Genomic DNA, 20318 nt, shown 5'->3' with positions numbered 1-20318 from the left:
GAGCTTTTAATGGAAAAACCTAGGGGCGATGCTACACATCAACATTTTTAAGTGAGTATATACATTGAGTCAAGGTTGTTCACTGGCTCTATATGCCACACTTGTATTATATATGATATATGGGACAATCTGTGTAAATAGTTGTATTTGGCATCATTTAGCTGTAAATAGTTGCAATAACCTGTAACATGTTCTATTATGTCAGCACAGTAAAATTGGATTTGAATAAATAGTGTTGCTCCATGTATAAAGAAGGGAGGTGTGTAGCATTCTCGTACGCCACACTTTTAAACTCTTGTGTATAGGCGTGTACAAATATCATGTGTCACTACATTCTAGAATGTGGAAGAAGAGTCGTTTGAGGGATAACAGAAGAGACAAAGCTGTGAGTGGGTGGGGTATGAGTTATGAGGAATAAACATACCTTCTTGAATTATGATTGATCAATTGTTTACGTATGTTGTGGAGAGTGTAAAATTGTGCTGCCCTAACAGTTTATGTATACTTTACCACATGATTTTTGTGCGGATGGGCCACTAATCACTTTAACCCAAAACAGGCCCCCCACAACTCACGTTTGTGCACAAAGCAGTTTATTGTACAATCGGCTAGTAGGGACTGGATGATTCTATACAGTCAAACTAATGAGTCTCCCTGTTCCACACAAGTTGACACATACATTTTTAGCAACAGTGAAAACACTCCCATATATTTTATTACAAACCACCACCCACACGTGATTGGTCAAAACCTATGCAAAAGAAATCCGATCTTTCTTTCTCCAATTCCCACATTCTCATTGGTCACAATTATCTTAACTGCCATCTTCAGCTTGTATGAACAGCACATCCCCTTTAGGACTTGTCAGTGGTAGGTCATGTTACACATCACATACAAACATAATTCATTACAAGTCCCATCTGGACCTTCCAACCCCGGCCGTAATTGCACATGGTTTGCAAGAGTACTTCAGACAATATGGCAAGGGAAAGAATAAATGGGTTCCCTTTTGAACTGGCGATAACCATCTCACCCACCCCAACTTGTTGGCGTCCTCGCAACACTCTAATCTAAACGACTACTAATTCAACACCCATGAAGAATCGGTCAACTCTGGCCTCATCCCAGGTTTATTGCTGGTCAAAAGCAAAATGGCCGTATCCCTCTGAACAATAAAAAACAAACTCCCATGTACAAAAGATTGCCACAATACTGCAAGCCATTAAAAAAAAACCTGGTTGGCCTGTTGGCTGATCATCTGCTTAATGGCACAATTTCTCATTACCTTTCCTTTGGCCTCCAAACCCTGACTGCAGAGTTTCACCATTTATGAAAAGAGCACACTGCACTGCATGCATGTTTAATAACTACAATGTCTTCTTCACAGTGGGTTCTTCGTGAGAAATCCCCTTCCTCGCATGTGCATTATGAAGCTCCTCGCTGCCCAGCTTCTAGGCGCTTCGTGGCACACCATATAGATTGTATTTATACATCCCTGCTCAACATCGGACTCCCATTCACCTTTGTCTCCAACTCCTACCACTTCACAGGATACTTCCACAGGCACGTAGGGTGCTAACTCCTGTTCTCCCTGCTTGAATCCTGTACCCATGGCAATATTTCCGTCCTACAGGTCCACATTGACCTCTTTGATAACCGATTTATCAACCCTAGCAACAACGTGTCCATGACTCTACCTGCCTTCCTCTACATCCTTTTCCTGTTTATTCCCTTCTTCCCGATCTTCACTTCTCTGCTGTCGTAATAGCACTACCTCTTCTTCCGCTAGCCGTTTCTGCTTCTGTGTCTCTGCCATTCGCAGCCTATCCTCTCTATCTTAGCCGTAAAAGGCAGTCTCCCCTTTTGCACTCATTCTCAACAGTTCCATCTACTCTTGTAGCTGCTGGCCTCGCTCCACTCGTTCTTCCACCTTGAATCTCTCTGCTAACCTGGCAGTTCGGGGAGTTATTCCTCGTCTGCTCTCTGTTCCCAACTTTCCACAGCCCTAACCATTGAAGGAGTTATCCATCCACTTTACCCAATATCCCATTTTCTAGGAATCGTAGATGATCGTGACGTTACCTGTGGTTGTCTTGCAACCAATGGAGTGGCCACTGGAGAAAATGAGGTTCGAACTCTGGGTCAGTATGCCCTTCTGTGGGCGATAGGATATCACCCATTTGGAGGCGGTGCAATTTTATTTATTTTTCAGCCCTTCCTCTTTGATCTTTATTGTGGTTCTTTCCACTTTTGTCACACATCCTCCATAGCGCTAAGATGCGGCACACAATTTCCACCCATGCTTCCTTTTTTCCCCTTACAGGTTTCTCAACCAATCGTTCAAAATACATGCCGGCCAGTATCTCGGATGTCTCCTTCACTCAAGAATAGAAGGACGGCATTGTTTTCCACTACAACACCGCTGCTCTCGCTCTCTTCATTACTAGTATGGTATTCTTGACTACAATACCGTCTTTTCATGACTACAGGAAGATTCCCTTCACTGCTTCTACTACCCAAAAAAAGCAAGGCGAGGGCTCAGTCCGTACAGTCAATACAAAAAGAAGGTTGCCAAGGGTATATTTCAAGAAGGTATCTACTGGTGGACTTGCCATAAGGTGCCATCTCACCCCTGTGTGATGGCTCCAGACAAACTGAAGGGTATCTGGACAAACCTCACAATAGGCGTGCTGGTGGGGATGCCACCTCACACCTCTAAAATTATAAACTAGGTAAAAATATATACTAAATTTTTGCAACATAAAACAGTTTGCTCACTCTTTGAAAGCATTCACCCTTTCAATCCCCATCACCTCGGCTAACTTCACACACGCACTCAGATTCTACCCTTACCAAACCCCCAGTTCCTCCTTTCTTTACCCACCCCAAAAGTACACTTGTGTGAACCTGAAGTGCTGCGCAGTGGTGCTTCTTCAATTCACCCTGCACAGCTGGACCTGGTACCAGACCTCTGGGGATCAGACTGGCCTCTAACCAATATGGCGCCTGTAAACCTCTTTTCACAGTGCATGGAGGACTGGCTCTGCAGAGAAGTGTCACAGCCGAGTTGTGCAGACAGAAAAACCCCAAAGTCTCAGCCTGGGGCCCACCCAGTGACGCTAAATGTGTAGATGAGCCTTTAATCACCTTAAGCAGGCCCACTACTTTAGAAGTGAGTGCAAGTTTATTGTATAATTGGCCGGGAGGGGCTAGATGATTCGATGGTCAAACTAACCTGAGTCTCCCAGAACCACACAAGTTGACAAATTATATACATTTTTCCAACAGTTAAAACACTTGCATGCATTTTATTACAAGCCCTTGTCACATGAGTTATGTAGTGATGTTGTCGAATAGAAAATAATTATTTGAATTTTAAATGCAAAAAGTCTAAAAAAAAATATACTTTAAAAATGATCTATATGTGGCTGGGGATTGGAATAGTAGTTTTTGGGGTTGAAGGAAGTATTAAAAAAAACAAACAATTCGTTTTTTAGATTGTTAAAATTTCATTAGTTATTTTTTCATTCAACAAGATCATGTGTATAGCACACCCCCTTTTTAGGATTTGCCCATGGTAGGTCATGACATTGTGGTAAAAATGCAAGTTCAATGCGGTGAAGAGGCATGAACTTGTCAGCTGCGGGATTAGCCCACTAAATGGAGGGGGCTCTGTTGATAGTTGCACAGCCCCACCTATGTACTGAACTGACCCGAGCAAATCGAGTTCTAGATAAAGTAGTGTAGCTTGAATTTTAGGTAAGTATGTAAGGCTTAGCATTAGACACAGGCACTGTGAATCACATTATATTAATCTGCCAAGCAGCCATAGAAGCTAGCTACACATTGCAAACTACACGGTCCCAGGATCATGTTGTAAGGGATCAGCAGCCTTTGATACTTTTGAGGTCAGGAAGCGAGGCTCATGGGTGCCGGGGAAGGCATTGATTGCATAAGCATTTTATAATTCAGCATATTAGTTTATGAAACTGATCTAATGACAGTTTCAAATTGCCTCTTAACACATCTCAGCCTGGGAAGTGGCCCGAAGAGTTCCTAAGATGCAACATTGCGCCAGTAATTTGTCAACAGCTCAAGACTCTAGTGGTACCATGATCAATTGTGCTCCCGTGAGAAACTGATGGAGATGACCGACGGCAGATGAATAAAGATCCGCTAGTCATCTCAAATGTTTGTGTTTTGGCACTATGATGTGTGGGTTGGACTGTGACACACCAATCATTTAAAGATAATATATGCCCTTCTATTGTGGAATTCTATGGCTTCGCCAATCTGCTTCACATAGAAGACTATCCTAATGTTGCAATATGTGTTGATGCTAATTAATTTGTGTTATAAAAGCTTTGGTTCTTGTGGCTTATCTTTGACAGTGCTTTTCAGGCAGTTCTGTTCTGCGTTATGTTTGCATTTCTGTATCTGAGCCCAGAAAAAATTGCGTTACTTCTTGCCTGGTGTTTTTTTACTGGTGAGTTCTGAGGTGACCTGTGGTACATTTTGGTGGCCATTACGGGGATTCAGCTTTCTCAACAAGACATGGGGATTCCAGCCTTACTCCTGTAGGAGTGCTGGACAACAATTGCCGACCAGTCCTAAGAGCTAATTTCCGAGGAGGCTGTGCAGATGCCCAGTTCACGAAGGTCTGCTTGGTTGGAACCCTCCCTACTTTTGGAAGGGGGTACTGGCCTTTAAAGGGAAAACTCTGAGGTTGAGAAGACTCGAGAAGCTCTGAAGAAGATACCCTAGTGTACCCGTGCATGAATGTGCAGGCAGAGTGAGAGATTATTTTAATGGTGTGTAGGACGCACCCTCATGAGATGGAGGGCGATTGACCGTAGTAGTCGTAGGTTTTAGGTCCTCTCACCCGATTGGTAGTGAGTGGGCGGTGGAACATATGCATTGGAGCAGAGGGTTGCGTAATAAAGTGGCAGACCTTGTTATGAGAGTTGCATGTAGTGCATGCAATTGGTATAGTTGCCTCACTTTTATTTTGTATGGGTTGAAGGGTATTGACGATTGTGAAGAAAAAGAGAAAAGGCATATGCATTGGTGTTTTGTCAAAGCAGTAGGTAGTTCATTTTGATAAGTTCTAGTTAGTGTCTGTTCAGTTTAATGTGGCTGTGGAAATTGCAGAAGGGCCAGAGCCAAATTAAAATTTAAATATTGGAGGAGCTGTGTAGCATGGTTGAAAGAAGGGAGGAGCAGCCGAACCCCAGGCACATTAACATAGGGCATAATTAAGGTGGCAGGCCTGTGGAGAAGACCCTGTGTATACTAACAAACTAATAATACTGGCCTTTGGAGACAGCCATTTTGTGTAAACCGTGTGAGAGGGCGGGCCTGAGGAGAAGGCCAGTGTGAATGAACTAGGGTGAACAAATTCAATGGTGAGGGCATACTGTACATGAACGTATTCGATTTACCATGGAAGTAGGCTTGCCCAAATTGGACTTTTTGGATGTCGAGTTAGAACTAACAGAAGGCAACTTGTATCTTTCACAAACCAACCAATGTGAACAATTCATTAAACATTGGCTACCGAGAATGCCAAAATGGCTCAGAAATATATCAAGAGGGGGTACCCAGAGAAAGTAGTTGACACAGCAAAGATCAAAGCAAGTAATTTGAGCAAGAAGATCTTCTCACACCAAAGATCAAGACAAAAGAAACGCCATTTTTGGATGTTCTGAAGTACTCCAATCAAAGTCACCATGTGACGAGACTTATTAAGTAAAACTGGAGACTCGTCCAATTGGCTCTCCAGCTGCAGACATTGTTCCCTAAACCTCATTGCGTACAAAAGAGGGTGTAATTTCAGGGACCACCTTGTGAGAGCAGAGAAACTCTGAGTAGAAAGACAACTGACTCTGCAAAAGAAAAAGACTGACTTTCCATAGTAATTGCAACATCATGACAGGCAGCACCGTAAGATACCCACAGAGCGACTCAATTCTATGGACTTCGTTATCCATGTGGGATTTTCTATGTATGTCAGACTACAAGGAAAGCCAAGGAGATATGGAACGAGCATAAAAACAACATAAGGACTAAAAATATGCGTTCCCTATTTGCTAGACACTTTACGGAGAAAAGACATACAGTTGCCCTATTAAAAATGATTATATTGGAACTGGTACAGAGATCACAAAGGTGAAGAAACATGGGAAAGAAATTAGACCAGAAAGAGCTATTCTGGATAGAGAAACTTACCAGCCTAACCCCCCGGTAGGGAATGAAAGAAGACTTCTATCTGGGGGCCTTTCTGTGATTGGTCTGAACAACCGTACTGCATGAGAGAGGGTGTACCCTCAAATACGTGGACCGACCAGTAAATATTAAGTGTGAAATGTACACATCAGCAAATGCCATTTGTTATCAAAAAATGTTCCTTTATTAAACTACATTTGATATGGTACATCTTTGAGTATGTGAGCAAAACAAAATAATGTCTGATGTGGATTTTGTACATCATATTGCATTAAACTGCATCTGTAAATAAAACCGATGTAAGTAAGTGTAAGAACTTTGGATAACACACATAGTCTGATGCATACAGTGGGATGAGAATGCGGTTCTGTAAAAATGTGGTTTTGAGATCAGATACAATAGACTGGAAGCCAGACCTTTTCATTAATACCACTCCTGGAGATGTTCTTGCTCTCTTTTACTCTCTTTTTGCTAGTGGTGGTTTTTAGACCTTCAGAGTTGGTCCTAGAATCGGGAAACCACGGACACCCATCTGGTGCACGCAAGAAATAATGGGTCTAATTGTGATTCCAATATACGATTGGTTAAGGTTATCACCCATTCGCCAGATATATAAGAATAGCATCTTGCAGCAAGACATTACACCTATATCTGCATAGGGGAATATGATAATTGGGTGTTTACATTCAGGAAACGCTATGCGCATCCTGTGCCGGTGGGTACGCGTGGCATTGTCATTCTGCTGCGTGATGATGTCACTGGTTAAATAAGCGGGAATCATGAAACAAGCAATATTTCATTGCAGAGCAACGCAGGGAGGGAGAGGACATCAGTAGAAGCAGAGGAGAGATAATAACCTAGGAATTATTGTGTAGATAGTAGATACACATATGGACCCATAAGACTAAGGGTGTTTTGTTTAACCAACCGGTTGGATTTATCAACTAGGTGTTTAATCCTTCAATTCTGTTCCAGAGAGTCTAGATTGGCGAAGTGCTTCCCAAGATGGGATACGGACAAATTGAAGGTAATATAATAAATGTTAATTGGCTGGTTATCATTGCAGTTCGAATAGTATGCACTAGAAATGGTTTCAAATAATTTTCCATCCATGTGAGAGACGTTTACTTCGCGAGTTGAAAATCGGAAGTCTAATAGGAACTAATGGATTGGACATCCTCCTGTTGAGGTTAGAATAACCGTGGTTTTGAGAATTAGAAAGAATAGGCAGCAGTGGGACTGCTAAATTTCCTGATCTATCAGGATGCCTTAGCATCCTGCAGAATAGAGTACACAAAGCTTGGATTGTTTTTTTTACCAGGTGAATATTAAAGAAAAGAAATCATGATTGACGTCTTTATGTAAATGCAGAGCATAGTCTAATACGGATTGTTAATGTAAATATGTATATTCTCTCTTTTTTTGAAGTTCTGAAAAGCAGTGTGAACTTTGACGTATGGACATTAAGAAAATAATGAATAGCCCCTGAAGAAGGGAAGGAATTTCCCGAAACGCGTAGGGCATGGCATTTTTGTACTGTGGGTTCATTGAATTATTTGTTTGAAACATCTTGTGCTGTTAAAATATGTGTTGAAAATATATTTTGTACAAAAACTACAAATAAATTTCACTGATCTAAATACCCAAAACTGTTGATAAGTTCCATTCCATCGTGACGCTGGAGAAGGGCAGGTTATATTATCGGGAAACATCTGGTACGGTTTAATGTTGCGCGTGGGAAGGCAGAGCAAGCGGCATAAGTTGCATCTGCTCCCTCATCCCACACGTAATAAGGGTACCCAAACTTTTCCTGCCTCAGGCTGTATCATATGAGGAAGCAGGATGCCTAATGCTCCTATACCTTGGTAAAACTAGGGATCTCTTCCAAGGAACGAGTGTCTGTCCAGTGGATGGATGAAGGGGAAGAGGTGTACACAGATAATTACATACAAATTTACAGGATGGCAAAAAACAGAGAAACCAAAAAAGATGATTATAGAATACATAACAGAAGACTTTAAAAGGGGGGGGGCAGATAAGTTAACACAAACGACTGCAGTGCGTAGACAGAGGGGCACAGCATTGCCTGGTGTCATACAAGACCATTAATGATGATAAATGGAGCAGTGTGGTATGGTGGCCAGTGGGGGTGGGGAGAATAATGCAATGTCGTGCTGAAGATTTGGTGGGATTTGAACACAACGCAGTGTCAAAAATAAATAGCTGCATGGCAGTGTGGGGGAAATATGTGCATGCATTGACTTGGATTAGTGGAACTCCTCTACCAGTTGACATCAAGAGCTTTACACGATTCCCTTTGTGTTTCAGGTCAAGTGGGTCCATCCATTTGGGAACTAACAATGGCTATGCCAAGGTGATGTGTGCCACTGACTCGGGGGACAGCTGCCATTATGGACCTGTGGTGGACATGTGGATCGAAGACCTATGCCCAGGTTCCACCTAACTGGAGTGGGGTCTGTGATCGTTACACTGCACATCCCTGCCTTGGTGGTGCCCCTGAAACAGCAGTGCCATGGGACTTGATTGTATGTTTATTGTGCTCTTGTACACAAGTGTTTCAAAGCGCACTAAAGCAGCAGTTAATCGAGCTAAGGAAAAGGCGGTGGAGCAAACATTATTAAGCAGGAAGAGGAGAACTAATAATTACTGGTCCAAAAAAAGCGCAGAAAATTTGGCTGCTATTCCTGATGAATTTCAACTATTTTCCAAGGCTGCCACTTTCTTTACTGCTTCCAGGTGTGCAAGCTGCAGCCAATGCTAAGTGGCTTCAGCTAACAATATACAAGTTGCTGCATCTGGCCAATTCAACAGCAAAAGGCCTAAATGCAGTAAAGGAAGCATTGAGAGCACTATGCTCAGTGGTTTTCCAAAATGGGTATGTACTGGACCTTCTTACTGCTAGAGAAGGAGGAGGTCCGTGTGCAACAAGTTCGGGAGTAGTTGCTGCACGGTGGTGCCCGATGGAGAAACCTCAAATGAAACATTGAAAGCAGCTATCTCTGAAATAGAGACACTCCACGAAAGGAGGACAAGTGAAGTTAGTGGGTGCAGCCGAATAACTGGCTGAACATAATTTTTACGTGGGTGCCCACCTGGCTTTCTGCAGTATTTAGAGTGACTGTCCCCGTGTTTTAATAAAAAGAGGAAAATTCATGCTGCCCCCGATTGTTGACAGGGTAAATGTTAAACAAGAACATACTAACCAAGGATGAGGACATTGATAGTGAATTTAACTGAGTAACAGCACAACCCACTGATGTGGAAAACTGCTGCCTACTGGATTTCATGTGATAGGGATGGGGTTGTATCATCAGAGGGTCCATTGGGAAGTTGGAAGGAGGATGGAGGCGATATGACTAGACTGAAAAGAGTAGGATCCCAAAAGAGACAGTACCAGAATGAGGGGAGGAAAATAATTAGTTATTGATGGATCAATAAAAGGGGGGAATAATGTGGTAAACTTGTTCAGTACAACCTATGAGCTGCAGGATTAGCCCACTAAATGGAGGGGGGCTTTGTTGATAGCTGCACTGTTCTACCTATGTATTAAGCTGACCCCAGCAAATTAAATAACCTATAGGTAGTAGCTGGAGTTATAGGTAAGTATGTAAGGCTTAGCATTAGACCCAGGCATTGTAAACAGGCCTTGCTGCTTGCTTTCATTAGAAATGAATTCGCATTTTATTCTGCCAGGCAGCCATAGAAGCTATCTACAAATTGCAAACAACATGTCCCAGGAGCATGTTGTAAGGGATGAGTGGCATTTGATACTTTCGAGGTCAGGAAGCGAAGCTCATGGGTGGCGCGGAAGGCAGTGAATGCATAAGCATTTTATTATTCGGCATGTTAGTTTATGAAACTGGTCTTCTGACGGTTTCAAATTGCCTCTTAACACATCACTGCCTGGGAAGTGGTCTGAAGAGTTCCTAAGAGGCAACATTACTCTGGTAACTTATCAACAGCTCAAGGCTCTTGTGGTGTCATGATCGATTGTGCTACCAAGAGAAACGGACGGAGATGACCGTCGGCAGATGAATAAAGATCCGCTGGTCATCTCAAATGTTTCAATGTTTTGGCACTTTGATTTGGGAATTGAGGGTTGGACTGTGATGTCACAGGGTGGGCCCAAGGGTGGTGTGGTAAGGTCACAGAACCCCATAATTTAAAGATAATGTATGCCCTGCTATAGGGGAATTATACCATAAGCTTCTCATAGAGGACTATTCCAATGTTGCAATATGTGTTGATGCTAATTGGTTTGTGCTATTATATAAGTTTCGGTTCTTGGGGTGTATCTTTGACAGCGCTTTTCATGTAGTTCTGTTTGAATTTCACTTTCCGAGCTGTATCTGAGCCCAGAATAAATTGTTGCTTCTTGCCTGGTGTACAATCCAGCAGTTCAACATCATCACCCAGTTCTACATTCACTAACAAACCTAATTCATTACAAGTCCCAGCTGGCCTGAGGCCTCCTAACTCTGGACGTAATTGCACATGGTTTGCAAGAGTGCTTCAGACAATGTGGGGAGGGGACAAATAAACAAGTTCCCTTTGAACTGACGATGACCATTTCACCCGCCGGTGTCCTCGGAAACATGCTAATCTAAATGATTGCCAATTCAAAAAGCAGGGCCTCTGGTCACATTCTGAGAAAACAGTTGAAACCCATGAAGTATTGGGCAACTTTGGCCTCAGGCGTCCCTTCACCCAGGTTTATTGCTGGTCAAAAGCAAAATGGCCCGGATCCCCCTGAACAATAAATAACAAACTAAGATTGAAACCTCCTTCCACGAGACTGCCAAGCCATGAAAACCCTGGGCCAGCCTGTTAGCTGACCATCTGCTCATTACCTTTCCTTCAGCCTCCAAATCCTGCTGAACCAGTTTTCCCAGTCACTCGGAATTCACCTTGCAACCCCTGATTGCAGAGTTTAACCAATTTATGAAAAGAGCACACAGCATATAGATCTGTAAATTCCCCATCTATGTATATCAGTGCATGCATGTTTAATAACTATCGTGGCTTCTTCACAGTGGGTTCTTCATGACAAATCCCCCTTCCTCGCATGCGCATTATGAAGCTCCTCGTTGCCCAGTTTATAGGTGCTTTGTGGCACACCATACCCAGATTGTATTTATATTTCATTGGTGATTTTTTTTTTACATTATCATATTGTGCATGTGATATGATAGTTTATGTGTATAGTGCCAATACACAATGTGTTTCATGGCGCTTCAAGGCAAGGGAGGGAACATGAACGATAGGAATGTGAAATGTACTATCGTACTCGGCCTGGTGACATTTCAGGTAGTGCAATAGCTAAGACACAGATAAGGGAGGGAGGAGGTGAGTGGGAAGGGAACAGACAGGCGTCTAATGTATTAGGCCTGACGATGTTTCTGAAAGAGCCGCAGGATTAAAAGAGGAGTGGGTGTGGGGGGAGGAGATTGAAGGAGAGGAACAAAACAAGCGACTATCGTACTAGGCCTGATGACATTTCAGATAGTGCTGGAGAGGAAGAGAAACGAGAGGGGGGCTGGGAGAAAAACCATGTAGCTATCATACTATGTCTGAGGACAATTCTGATAAAGTGCATAGAGTAAAGAAAGGAAAGGGGGAGAGGCGCGGGGGGGGAAAAGGAAGAATGGGAGAAGGAAGAGGAGAGAACAGAGCGAGCATTGAGAAAGAGTGGAGAGACTAGTGCAGTTGCAGAGTCAGTGATAACACATAATGTTGCAGGGGACCGCAAATGCAAGACGGGATTCAGGATGAAAATGGCACAGCATGATACACGAGTCAAAAGGGTCACAAAGTCAAAACCAAACATTTGCAACAACACGGTGATGGGTTAGCAATAGTGTATCAAGAAAAAACTCCTACAGTGGTATGATGTGGGGGGAGGGGCGCAGAGGGAGAGGGCTAAAAGGGATGGGAAGGCGGGATAGACAGGAGTAATTCAAGGCAGGTAACCCAAGCAAACAAGAAGGGGGACGAGTGGTGGGGGCGGGCTTGGGAATGTCACACAACATCACAGCATGCTTACCTGCTGTCTGAGCAGGGGTTCGGGCCCTGGATCCTCCTGGTCCGACCAGGAATTGCCCTTCACTTCGGACGCCCCGGAGAGAGACGCCCTTGATCTAAGAGTTGAGAAAAGGAAGGAAGAGGCAGGCTAAAAAGCTGGGCGGGCCTTGCTAAGTGGGGCAATTCTTAAATGTATCAACTTCAACACAAAGTAACACAAATCCCAATATCATTAACTATGCTGGATACATATAAAATTGCAACACTGCATCAACTTTGCCTCTCCACCAGTTACAAATATGGTGCACGCAACGTGAACATCTTTCTCAATGGGACTTTTCCTGACCCCCACTCATAACCCCCCCCCCCCTTACAATTGTTCATGTGGATAAGGTCACCCTTCCGCAATGGATGCAGCCTAAAAGCAATTGGAGTTCTCCAACAGATGTTGGTTCCCTCTAATTCAATTCTCTCTCCTCCCGTGAGGATTAGTTCCCCTGAAGGGCAGAGGGACCTAGTGGCACACCAACCCATCTGCTTGCCATTTGCAGTGAGGATGAGTGGCCGTGGGTTATCCCAGAAGCGGATCATTGTCTTTGATCCACCAGCTATGGTTTCTGCTGAAATGCCCCCTATTGTAAATAAATGCACTTGTAGTGGAGGAGGCCTATTGGGGTAGCTTGGACCTTCGTCAAGAGGATTCAACAGATCCTCCATAACCCACTGTAAGTACTGTGAGGAGGAAAGGTGGTGTAATGTGGCTTTGGGGTGCATTTGTGAGGGGGCGCCTTGATAGTGTAAGTCTGTGAAGAGGAAGAGTAGGAGTGTAAGTAACTGCGATTACTGGTAAGTGATCCAACCATTCCTTCTGTACGATTGCCCATGGCCGCATGATGCAGCTCCACGGCGCTGGGGGTGTGTTGTGGGCATGCTCGCAGCACCACAGGTTCCTTTGCGCCGTTGGTATCTGCGCAGCATCTGAATCCGCGCCCCTCGCAATGCGTTTGCGCTGCACAGTACTAGCACTGGGTGCAAACACTTAGGCCCTGGGACTAGAAACATGGTTTTAAGTCTGGTGTTTGGACTTGGCCAACTTCTGTAATGGCAGAGAAATACCCGTCTCACCGACCAATATCCCTGCTGCAGCATTTATTTCTGCTGCTATGGAAACATATGCAGACGGGCCAGTCATTAAATTATAAACCTAAATGTCACTTCTGCCTTATTTTTCCATTCACTTTGTTAAAACGTTGCCAACGTCCAAAACGTGGTAAGGTGGCTGTCCATGTGCCTGACGTTTGTTTTTATTGCATACAACTTTAAACTGATGCTTCAAAATTAAGAGTACAAACATCCTACAACGTCAGAGGAATATTTATTAATGATTCCTGTAAATAAAAGAAAGCACTGAAAAAAACAAAACGCATCCAATCCGTGTGGTCTGTATGCAAACATCCAAGCATATGACCGCGGCCCATCACTGCGAAGACCCTGTGAAACCAGCCCTACTGTGACAAGACCATACAGACCATGAAGAATACAAACCCACGACTACACACTCAACCCGAGTGGATGGGGCAATGAGGCGGTATCCAAAAATCACCGCTGATGGATACAAATCTATCAGCAAGAAGAAGAAGCTCCAACTCCTGCTGGGCGGTGTTGTCAACAATTAACATTTGTAAAAGCACTGCTCACTGGAAATAGGGAGGGGGGAGCAGAGGGCCCTCCAAGTGCCTGCCCGTAGATGTTGGGGGAGGGGAAGAGACTCCGACCTCCAAAATGTCATCTACCATCTTCCTTTTGTGCCTAAAAACAGAACCTCTGTGCACCACAAAGGTTACAATGGTCGTGCATTCTTCCCAAAGCTGTTTACAAAGGCAGAGGAACCAGCCCTGCTTCCTCTGATGAGCTGCTTAGATTTTCTTGTAATGCTGCAGCACGTGTAGTAATCAATCGGAACTAAACGCTTTCTAATAACATTTGGAAGTTTGCCAGGAATGAGGACACTTTTTTTTAATTCATTGCAGAATGGTGGCAGTTTATAATCTGCCAATCATGCACCCATAATCCTCATTACTCCTAAACGTAATCTTCCTCTTCACAGTACTTACACTTCCTCTTCACAGTACTTACACCATGGAGGAGCGCCCTCACAGTCATGCACATACTGCCTAACCTCTGGGTTTTCCCTGGAGACTAGGGTGGGAAACTTTTTGATATCCTTTTGCGGGATACTTAGTTTAGTTTATTATTTATAATGCGCCGAAAAGCCCAAGGGTAACAAGGCGCAGCAGATACAAGAATTTGCAAGACTTAGTTACAGACAGTAATATATATACAAGTATGAGCACAGTAATAATAGCAATAAGCAGTAAATATAAACATATGTACAGTTAGCAGTTGTGTATCCAGAGTGACCGAGTGAGGTGGGGGCCAAGAGGTCCTAGATGCTGGCTGTCTTCAACCAAGACTTCAACTTTGAGCGAAAGTTTTGGTAGGGTAGGTCCATTCTAAGAGTGGGTGGTAGGGAGTTCCATAGCTTGGCCGCTTTCACTGGGAAGCTATTGCCGCCTATAGTTGAGCGTTTGTAAGAAGGGACGGACAGGCAGTCTCTGTATGCTATCCTCGTCGGTCTCATGGATGTTAGTCTGTGAAATCTGTTGATCAGATAGGTAGGGGCTGCATTGTTAAGGGACTTATGGGCTAGTGAGGCAGTTTTTAAGGAGATTTTGTCTAAGATGGGGATCCAGTTTTGTTGTTTGCTATATGTTGTAATGTGGTCTTTTCTTGGGATGCCCAAGGCCGCTCTAAGTGCGGTGTTCTGGAGAGTTTGTAGCTTGCCAGTGACGGCTTTAGATGACCCAAGATAGAGGGCGTTACAGTAATCCAAGCGGGAGAGTATAAGGGCTCTGGCCAGGGTCAGACAACTATTCTCGGATAAAAAAGGTTTGGCTGTCCGGATCAGTTTGCAAGTATAGGACGTGGAGGAGGCTAGTGAGTTCACTTGCCTGCTAAAATTGAAATTAGAATCCAAGTAAAAGCCCAGTGTTTTGACTTCGTGTCCAACCCTGATGGTATTACCATCAATTATAAATGATGAGTATGCCGGGCTCAGATTCTTTAGGCTAGCTTTGGTACCCAGTGTGATGAGTTCCGTTTTATCATCATTCAGGCATAGACCGTGAGTGGCCATCCATGCCTGGATGATGATGTAGACCCTATTCACCAAGGCCAAATCCTTTGCATAATCTCCAGAAAGCGGAAGGAGGATCTGGGTATCATCTGCATAGTTAGTGTAGGTGATACCGAGATGATCCAGATCATCGAAAAGGGGCTTGGTGAATATGTTCTACAGTGTCAGGGAGACACAGGAACCCTGAGGCACACCGCAGGTGATGGGTATAGGGTCTGCCGCGTCTGTCGGCGAGAAAACCCTCATGGTTCTGCCATCAAGGAAGGATCTAATCCAAGTAATAGCCTCGGGGGAAAAATGGGCAGCCGAGTGGAGGTGGGTGCAGAGGACAGCGTGGTCGACCAAGTCGAATGCTGCGGATAGGTCAAGGAGGAGGAGTAAAGCTGCTTGACCATTGTCTTTGAGGAGATCAATCTGTGTTTTAAGGTCGATGAGAGCTGTTTCGGTCCCATGTTGGGGTCGGAAGCCTGATTGTCTGGCTCCTAGCAAGTGGTGATCCTCCAGGTGCTTCTGTATTTGTACATAGGCGACCTTATCCAGAATTTTCAGAAGAAATGGTACCGTTGTTATAGGCCTATAGTTAGTCGGTATTGCTGGGTCAAGGGTATTTTTTTTTAGTAGGGGTAGTACCCAGGATTGTTTTAAATTAGTTGGGATGGAGCCGGTGGAGAAGGAAGCATTGATTAATTTAGTGATAAATGGGGAAAGGTCACGGGCAGCATCTTTTATGAGCTGTGCTGGGCATAGGTCTCCCTGGCAATTATAAGGCTTTAATGACATGATGATTTTTTCCACTTCAGGTATGGTCACTTTGGTGAAGTTAAATCGTAAATGTTCAATTGTGGACCGCTTCTCAGGTGGCTTAGGCAGGGCAGGATTGTTCAAGGAGGCTTTTTTACAGGATATTTTATTTTGTAGCGTGGCGATTTTATTAGCTAGGGCATGTTGGATGTCGGTACACCAGTTCTTATCTTTTATACAGGTGTCTGGGTGCTATGGGGGTTTCTACTTCTTTTAGAATCGAGAATAGTTCCTTTGTGTTTGAACTGGCTTGGGAGATGCGGGAGTCAAAGGAGGTGCGTTTAGCAAGGAAGATTTATTTTTTGTACAGGGCCGCTAGTTTAGTGAATTTAAGTTTGTTGGCTGCTGATGGGTCTTTTTTCCAGATAGATTCGCAGTGTCTTTTTTGTTGTCTTAAATTTTTGAGGAGAGGTGTGTACCGATTGTTAAGGTGGGTTTTGGACTTGCTTGGCCTGAGTTTGATAGGGGCAATTAAGTCCAGGGAGGAGGACATGATTTTATTATATTCCTCAACCAAGGTTTCAGGGTCCAGGTTGTCATGGAGTGCGTTCAGTGTGGGAAGTAGGTTGGGGATAAGTCTCTCCACTGTAATACTCTTTTTGTTTCTGGTAAGAGTAGGGGGTGCCCTGCAAGGTAATATGGGTGGAGGTCTATTGGTGGACAATACAAATGATACCAGGTGGTGGTCAGTCCAGGCTAAGGGTGAGATGTTAGTAACATTGGCTAGGCAATTATAGTCGGCTATCCAGTCTAGAATTCTGCCCTTGTCATGGGTTGGTTTTAGGCTTCTTTGAGTAAATCCTAATTCAGTGAGGGTGTTCAATGTGGTGATGGCGGCTTGGTCTTCAGGGTCATTAAAGCCCATATTGAAGTCTCCGAGGGTGAGCATTTGTGTGGTGTTTTTTAAATTGGTGGATAGGATAGTGTTAAGATCCTCATTGAAGGTGCCTAGAGGACCTGGGGGGCGATAGATCAAATGGACATTGAGGGTTTGATTATTTGTGATGGGGATTTTAGCTGAGAGTAGTTCGCAAGATGGGGCATTAGTGGGGGTAGCTAATCTTATTGGAAGGCTGCATTTATGAATGATGGCAACACCGCCTCCTCTGGAATTGGGTCGGTCTTGTCTCAAGATGGTGTAATTCTCTGGGATAGCTAACATCAACATAGGTCCTGCTGCCGGGTGGAGCCAGGTCTCTGTGATGGCAAGGAGGTCCAGATCTTCATTGATCAGTAGGTCTGCGATTTCAGTTGCGTGGGCTACTAGTGATCTAGCGTTGATTAAAGCTCCCTTAATATGGGGGCTCACTAGAGGTGCAGTAGGGGCCGACAGTTTCTGAGGGGGTTTAGTGTTTTTCTGGATGATGGGAGAGGTAAGGTCTTTAGTGGGGTAGCTCAGAGATCTTTTGGGTCTATAGTTAAGGCTAGTGATGGTGGATTTGGATCTTTTATTAGTAGGCATGGAGCGGGCGAGAGGCTCGTGAATTTTGGCTAGTCTAGCTCTGAGTTTTATGTTCCTGACTGCAGTGGGGCACGGGAGGCTGATCATAGTTGCTAGAGGAGCCTCAGTTGTTGTGGGCAGTAGATTGCTTGAGGAGCTTACATTAGGTGAGGTCGTGTACATGGCGGTAGGGGGTTGGGGTGGCGTGTTGGATAGTGTAATGGTAATTAAGAAGAATATGGGGCTGGCGAGATAGTTGCTGAGCAGGGGAGGCATACTGGTTAGTGGCAGGAGTGCGTGAGAGGGACCTTAGGCACAGCACAATATTGAATGTCTGACAGTGATCTTAGGCACAACACAATTCTAGAATGGTCTGAAAGCGACCTTAAGGCACAACACAATTTAAATGGTCTGAAAGCATCATTAAGGCACAACACAATTTAAATGGACTGAAAGCGACCTTAAAGGCACAACACAATTTAAATGGTCTGAAAGCATCATTAAGGCACAACACAATTTAAATGGACTGAAAGCGACCTTAAAGGCACAACACAATTTAAATGGTCTGAAAGCGACCTTAAGGCACAACGCAATTTAAGTGGTCTGAAAGCGACCTTAAGGCACAACACAATTTAAGTGGTCTGAAAGCGACCTTAAGGCACAACACAATTTAAATGGTCTGAAAGCGACCTTAAGGCACAACACAATTTAAATGGTCTGAAAGCGACCTTAAGGCACAACACAATTTAAATGGTCTGAAAGCGACCTTAAGGCACAACGCAATTTAAGTGGTCTGAAAGCGACCTTAAGGCACAACACAATTTAAGTGGTCTGAAAGCGACCTTAAAGGCACAACACAATTTAAATGGTCTGAAAGCGACCTTAAGGCACAACGCAATTTAACTGGTCTGAAAGCGACCTTAAGGCACAACACAATTTAAGTGGTCTGAAAGCGACCTTAAGGCACAACACAATATTGAATGTCTAACAGTGATCTTAAGGCGCAACACAATTTTAGAATTGTCAGAGAGTGACCCTAAGGGCACAACATGCTAGTATGCACAAGGCTATAACTGGGATTGGGCGGCAGACAGATTGCCATGTACATGGCCACAACTAAATTCAGATCAGTGCGGACAGCACAGGCAGCATAGTTAAACTTGTGTACGTGTGACAGTATCTGGAATGGCCAGCCAGGCAGGCTGTGGTGTGGAGATGAGTTAGTGCAGGCGTCACAGTGGCTTACTGGTGCAGTAAACTGTATTACAGAGTTACCTTGGTGGCCAAGTGTAGGAGAAGCAGGGGTTCTGGCAGACGGCAGAGTAGGCAGGTAACAGGCATGGAAACAGGAGATGGCCTTGGTAGCTGTGGGCCTTGGGTGAGGTGGGCCGGCTTCGCCTGCCGGCGCCCAATAGGAGGACAAGTAGGCTGGGGCAGCCAATCAGGAGGCTTGCTCGAGCCTCAATAGGCAATTCAGGAACATAGTAGGAAACGGACGGCCATTTTGAAGCTGTGCAGTGCCTCATGTGCTTCAATGGCGATTTCTTATAAAGGATAGCCAAATGGCTGTAAGCAGGCAGTGGATTTCCCTGGCTTTGTTTGGGCAATTATTCGCTTCTGCTGCTCAGGCGGATGCAGAATATTAAAATAAAAATACGGTCGATGCGGCGCTATGGAGCGGCGCTTACCAGAATTTGGCCAGTGGGCTGGAGGGCTTGTTGCAGGATGCCCGCTGCTCCTGCAGGTCGGGATCCGGTCCTAGGAGCTCCAGCTCCTGTGATGTGTTGCAGGGCACGAGTCCAGGCTGACAAGGCGGTGATGACATCATAGCGTCAATCACGTTTGACCCGCCCCATTTGCAATTTAAATTTGTGAATGGTTCTTAACACCTGGCTTAATTGCAATGCAAATGGTTTGTCCTTGGGAGGTGATGGTCACGTTTTTTAACTGCAAACATGACCATCACGACCCCAGGAACAAACCATTAACATTGGAATGAAGACAGGTGTCGGAGCGTTAGCAGCTCAACCTGCAGGCTCAAAAGGAGCTGAGGCCGTGGAGCCGCCTAGAGAAAGAAAGCAGAAGGTAGCAGCGCCTTGTTGTGTAGACGGCCACTTCAGTTTGCAGAGTGGCTGTGCGGGACGCAGGTTGTCCCGGCTTGCTGTCTCCCGAGAGTCGCACTCTAGGGAACAAAGCAAGTCGGGACAACCTGCGTCCCGCACAGCCACTCTGCAAACTGCAGGACAGAGTCCCGAATTACGGGGCAATCCTGCAAAATACGGGACAGTTCGCCACCCTACTGGAGACTCTGGGTTTTTAGACATTTCTCTGGGTCTTCGGGGTAGATCCTTGAGTCTCTAGGATTTTGATGCAGTTTCCGGGTCCCGTCCATTCCTACATCCAATTGGCTGCTGCCTGTAGGAAATCAGGTGGATGTGTGGGCGGGACCCAGAAACGGCGCAAATGTTCCTTCCTGTGCACTATATGAGCCTGTTGTTGGCGGGCAGCTTTTTCTCGTTTCTTTTTTTTTATCCTTGCAGGAGCAGGACTGCACTGTAAGTGGATTTGTCTCTGCGGCAGTGACTGTGTAACGTGTACAGCAAATTGGCAAAA

General features: G+C 44.6%; 1 protein-coding gene across 3 annotated transcripts in view; it reads left to right on the top strand.

Moving 5' to 3' along the window:
* Window positions 1-20318, top strand: part of LOC138480721 (zinc finger protein 729-like) — a 79418-nt gene that overhangs the window by 6221 nt on the left and 52879 nt on the right. The window contains exon 2 of one of the 3 annotated variants that reach the window (XR_011274120.1): window positions 8554-10623. The exons of the other annotated variants lie outside the window; for them this stretch is intronic. The gene's annotated coding sequence lies outside the window, so the exon portion shown is untranslated. Of the gene's footprint in view, window positions 1-8553; window positions 10624-20318 lie in introns of those variants that run through there. 3 annotated transcript variants of the gene reach the window in all.

The sequence above is a fragment of the Ambystoma mexicanum genome, chromosome 5p (genome assembly GCF_040938575.1).
Source record: "Ambystoma mexicanum isolate Mex_15411 chromosome 5p, UKY_AmexF1_1, whole genome shotgun sequence".
Lineage (NCBI taxonomy): Eukaryota > Metazoa > Chordata > Amphibia > Caudata > Ambystomatidae > Ambystoma > Ambystoma mexicanum.
Note: the sequence above shows the minus strand (reverse complement) of the source record. Positions and strands in the feature narration are given on the sequence as shown.